Genomic DNA, 5732 nt, shown 5'->3' with positions numbered 1-5732 from the left:
TTGGTGTTGTTGCTCAAAGCTTGGGGTATACAAAGCTTGAGGGTTTCTCTTTGCAACCTTGCCATTTGAAGACATCATCATCTTCATCCACCTACATCTTCTTCTAAAGGTAGAAGAGGTACATTTTACATTTTGTGAGCATTTTGTTCTTGTAATATTGATCCTTGTTCTTTGGGTTTTAGTTTTAACATAATGGTATGTTCATAACAAGTTTTAAAATCTAAGCTTCCGTTGCGTTTTCATGTTAAATATGGTTAACTTGAACTTTGATAATCTTGTATAAAACCCAACAGTTTTTTAAGACAAAACTATCTACAATCTGATTTCATCTGATTTCATGTCTGCAATCTAAAAATATAATACTGTTTGTTTTATAAACTAGATATCGTCTGCATAAGCTGAAAATTAGTTACCTATCATATATATCACAGTAGATAGAAGTTATTTAACGTTTGTAAACTGCTAAAATAATTCATGGTGGTGTACGAACTATGGAATTGGGTGGTGGTAGACGATTGTGGTAGGCGGTGAACGGTGGTGGTGGACAATGGGTGGTGGTGATGGATGGTTTTGGTGGGTGGTGGATGGTGATGGTGGCTGATAGTGGGTGGTCGTGGTGATGAATGGTTGTGGTGGGTGGTGGACGGTGGGTGGCGGTGGTGGATGGTTGTGGTGGCGCCGAACAGTGGGTGGTGGTGGCGGAGGGTGGTGGTGGCGACAGACAGTGGGTGGTGGTGATGGTGGTAGTGGACGGTGGTTGTGGCCGACGGGGATGGTGATGATGGCGGCAGACGGTGGGTGGTGGCAAACGATGGTGCTGGTGGGTGGTTGACGGTGGTGGCAGACATTGGGTGGTGGTGGCGTTGGATGGTGGGTGGTGGTGGTGGTGGTGTTGGACATTGGGTGTTGGTAGGATGTTAAGAAGTGAAGAAGTTTGAAGAAGTGTGAAGATGATGGACATTAGCTTAATTTTAAGACTATAAATTTAAGAAGTGAAGATGTTAAGAAGTTTTCAGATCTTTTTATTTTTTTTAAACAAACTGTCTTCAGAGGCTTATGTCTGCGCACCCGCAGACATAAGCCTGTTGCAGATGTTTGAAGCAAAAACAAACATAACCTTAACCTCTTTACCCTCAAAGACTTTCTTATTTCTCGTCTTCCATATTCACCAACAAGCGACAATAACTATCCCGTGAAAAATCTCCTTCTCAACTTCACCAAGCTCAATAGAGTTATAGAGGTCTAATAAATCTCTAATTGTAAAGCCAAAGATATGAGAACTTTGCATCAACGACTTATCTGATCCCACACTACCACCACCACCAAACAGCCAGTAGTAATGTGGTTCGGCAACTCATAACCCGAGTCGCAAAGAGGGCAGTTATTAGTTAATTATTTTTAATAAAAATGTTAATTTTCTCCAAACTATTCATCAATTCTATTTTTAGAAAATTAATACATGTTATCGTTTTCTTATCTTTAATAAGAAGTTGGAACTTATAGGATTAGGTTGTTTATTACATTATTGCAACTTTACGTCAAATTCAACAAATAAATTAATAAACTAAATCTATTTTACTTCGTTGTAAACTTGTAATTAGTATGAACAAAAATAAAGGTCCTTTCCATAGTGATACAGATTAACTGATTTATAGCAAAAACGTTTAAGCGTAAGCATAATTGTTTTGAAAATAATTTAAGGGTGTTGCTAAACGTACCCCACCCCCATCCATTTTTACTAAATATACCCCATCCCTTAGGTTTTACATTAATGCAATTTAGACCTTTTTGTTGTTTTTTTGTCATTTTGTTATCTTTTATTATCATTATTATTTTTATAAAAGCATTTTTATTCTATTTTTATTTAACAACTTTTTTTTTCTATTTATCTTTTTATGTATATTTAAAAGCCTATAATAAAAACATATTTTTTTCTTACTTAGAAAAACGTTGTTTTTCTTATCTAATAAACATTGTTTTTCTTGTTTTAAAAAATGTTTTTTTTCCTATACTTGTTTTAATCTTTTTGAAGTGCGTTCTTTTATATTAAGAGAGTTTACATTCTTTTATAAAAAATCATATTAGCTTTTATAAATAAAAAGGTTAAATAACATACAACTTGATAAACAAATTTGGTTTTTTTCTCAAGTAACATTAATTCATGTATCTAAACCTAACAAAAAAAATCAAATTGTTTTGAATGCATTTTATAAAAAAAAAAACTTATCTAGAGAAAACATACAAAACTTTTTAATACATGTAAAAAAATAAACAAACTTTTAATAAGATCTTAATAAAATAAAATAATAAAATAAATAACAAAAATATATAAAAAAATTGTAAAACAAAAATAAAAACTTAATAGTTTTTTATTTGATATTTTGAGAGAATTATAAAATAAAATAAGAGGGACTATAATATCAATTATAAATGTTAAGGGGAAATGAAAGTTCAGGGGAGGTGTATGGTTAGCAAGGGAGGGGGGTATGTTTAACCTGACCCTAATTTAAAGTAGATTTGTTTCATCAAAATAAACATTTCAAGAAAATAGTGAGATATCACCTATGAATACAACAAATGCATGATTTGTGATGAAAATTGTTTAAAATCCTACTAAAATGCCTAAAAATACAACTAACATATCTTTTTTTTTTTAATATTTTTTAATTAATTATGGCATGCTAGTATATTAACGTGGACTTAATTGAAAATTCTAGCATCAATTAGTGTAAAGAACATTGAGTGTTACAAACCTGTTAGTTTAACGATGTACAATGAAGTTAATAAATATAAACAACAAAACCTGCAATTGGGTATATATACATAAACGATGAAATAAGTAATTAATCTAAATTTCATAAAATAAACATCGTATTCAGAAATGCCTAGTCAAAATATCAAACATAATGTATGAATCAAACAATAATATTATGTCTACATCTTTTCGTTCTATCCCACTTTCGACGTTACACGTAACTATCTATGAATACAAACCAAACATCATGTGGAGGAATGTGACGACAATAGTTTTGTGGTAGTGATAGGTATTTTTGTTCTCTCTTTCAATGTCATATATGGTTATTTACGTATGTATATCGAACACCCCTTGTTGGTATTGTTTATAATATTATAATGGCATTTGAAAAGTGCTGTCGACTAAACCTTTGATATCACAAAATTTAATTAAAGAAATTTTTTCATGACTATAAAACATTCAAAGACAATATATAAGAATGTTTCGAAGGATTTAGTCTCAATAATTAACTTTCCCCGGCGTATATTTAGACTTAGACCATCGTACTCGAAGAGTTGTGCATGCGTTATAGCCTATAAAGCCGGGGGCACACCCCCCTACCGGCGTTTTGTTTTTTTTAACGTTGTATGTATAACATAAGGATATGGCTCAAACATAAAAAAATAGCCGTTATTTTACCGTTGGAGATTTGGAATATATAAAAAAAATAAAAATTATTTCCTGTATATTAAACTAATTCATCCCCAATCAAAACTCATCAAACTTATAAAAAATCTCTTTCAACTCTATATTTTCTCACACAAAATTCACTATATAAATGGATCCTCCATCTATATATAAATGGTTTTTCGGGCCCGACCAACAAGCCGACGACGAGGCGGAGGAACAGGCGGTTACGAGTGCGATTATGCTCGCGACAACTTATATGAGTTCCGTTACGAGTGCGATTAGCTCTCCACCACCCCCCGTTTCAAAAAGAGCATATATCGAACGAGATCATACCAAAGCCAACAACCGGTTGATGGCAGATTACTTCTGCGACTCGCCGAGATACAAGAACCCGAAGACCTTTAGACGTCGTTTTCGAATGTCTAAAAATTTATTTATGCTCATCACCAATGATTTGGAGCGTGAGCTTGATTACTTTAAGAAAAAGCCGGACGGTCGAGAGACGCTAGGATTCACGACTATTCAGAAGGTTACGTCAGCCGTACGCGTGCTCGCCTACGGAAACACGGACGACATCAACAACGAGTATTTAAAGATGGCCGATAAAACAACTCGGGACACCTTGGAGTATTTTTGTTACGATACGTTTTGTTTTTTTTGTAAATAATTTTATCACTTGTTTACTTTAATCAATTATTTTATAAAAGTTGTGTAAAATATAGGAATATTGAAACTACATGGACCACATTATTTGAGAGAGCCCAACTGTAACGATCTACAACGTCTTTACGAGGCACATACAAGGGTGCATGGTTTCCCCGGCATGATAGGGAGTGTAGATTGCATGCATTGGGAATGGGCTAATTGTCCAACTGCATGGCGAGGTCATTTCACACGAGGTGAACAAAAGGGACCAACGGTCAGCCTTTAAGCGATTGCTTCATACGACCTTTGGATTTGGTCGGCATTCTTTGGTGTTCCCGGTTCAAACAATGACATAACCGTCATAGAGCAGTCTCCTGTGATGGAGAGTTACATATCTAGGACCGTTCCCGTCGCTTCGTTTTGGGTTAACGATAACTTCTACCATCATGGGTACTATCTGGGTGATGGAATATATCCAGAGTATGTGATAATCGTTAAAACATTTAGAGACCCGATGGATGAAAAAAGACAGTATTTTAAGAAAGTGCAAGAGTTTGTGAGAAAGGATATCGAGAGGTGTTTTGGTGTTCTTCAACAACGATGGCATTTTGTTAAAAATCCTTGTCGTCTATGGTCTTTAGAAAGAATGAAATGTGCTATGTATGCGTGTATCATAATGCATAACATGATCATCGAAGACGAGGGAAGAGCAATATGTCCAACTTTCACACCGGACCCGGATCCACCACGGACTCCGGCAAGTATGGAGCAAAGACTTTAAAACTCGGATTCCGTGCGGTCAAGAGAGATACATAACGCACTAAAGGAGGATTTGGTCCAACATATTTGGATGTATCGGCCTTTTCCTGGTGAAAACGATGAAGACGATGATGAAGACGACGACGACGATGGGGAAGACGATGAAGACGAAGAGGGCGACGATGACGAGGACGATGGCGACGAGGACGAAGACGACGAGGACGAAGAGGGCGAAGACGACGAGGACGACAACGACGACGAGTAGTTTTTTTTATTTTAATGTAATATTTATTTAATAAAATATTATTGTTATTTGATTATTCTTATTAAAAAATTAAAAAAAAAGTGTAAAAGTGACTGGGCGCCACGTGGCGCATAACGCCCGGGGGTGGAGAGTTATGACTACACCATGTTTTTGTAAAAAACCATAACTCTTAGTGTGCGCCACGTGGCGCATAATGCCTGGGGGTGGAGAGTTATGATTACTCATGGTCTTGGTAAATACTAATATATAATAATTACTAGTTTGACGCCCGTGTATTACACGAGTAGTTTTTGAAAATACAATATTTAATAAATAATCAGTAACAAGAAACAATAAACTCGTTAAACACTATTAATACAGTCGTTGTACAATAGTTTTTAAAACAATTTTAAAATAAAAAATTATAAATATCAAATGTTTGAAAATAAATAGGAAGTAGATACCAAATTAACAAATTTTGAAGCATAAATTTAAGAATAATAACTATTGTTTTATTAATATAAATTTGTTAAAAGGCGTGAGATTTAATATAAGAGTGACAAGTGGTAAAACTTGTAGTATTTTATTAGAGAATACATATTTGGGTTTATATTATATGTATTTTATTTACATGTAACGATTAAGTAGAAACTAATGTAT

General features: G+C 34.4%; 1 pseudogene; it reads left to right on the top strand.

The window, feature by feature from the left end:
- Positions 1-3464: 3464 nt before the first annotated feature.
- On the top strand, positions 3465-5093 carry LOC143553939 (uncharacterized; annotated as a pseudogene).
- Positions 5094-5732: the final 639 nt, after the last annotated feature.

Source organism: Bidens hawaiensis, unplaced genomic scaffold (assembly GCF_021521415.1).
Source record: "Bidens hawaiensis isolate Kalapana, Puna unplaced genomic scaffold, B.hawaiensis_p1.1 tig00017455_1, whole genome shotgun sequence".
Classification (NCBI taxonomy): domain Eukaryota; kingdom Viridiplantae; phylum Streptophyta; class Magnoliopsida; order Asterales; family Asteraceae; genus Bidens; species Bidens hawaiensis.
The sequence above is the reverse complement of the archived record's forward strand: the minus strand, read 5'-3'. Positions and strand labels throughout refer to the sequence as shown.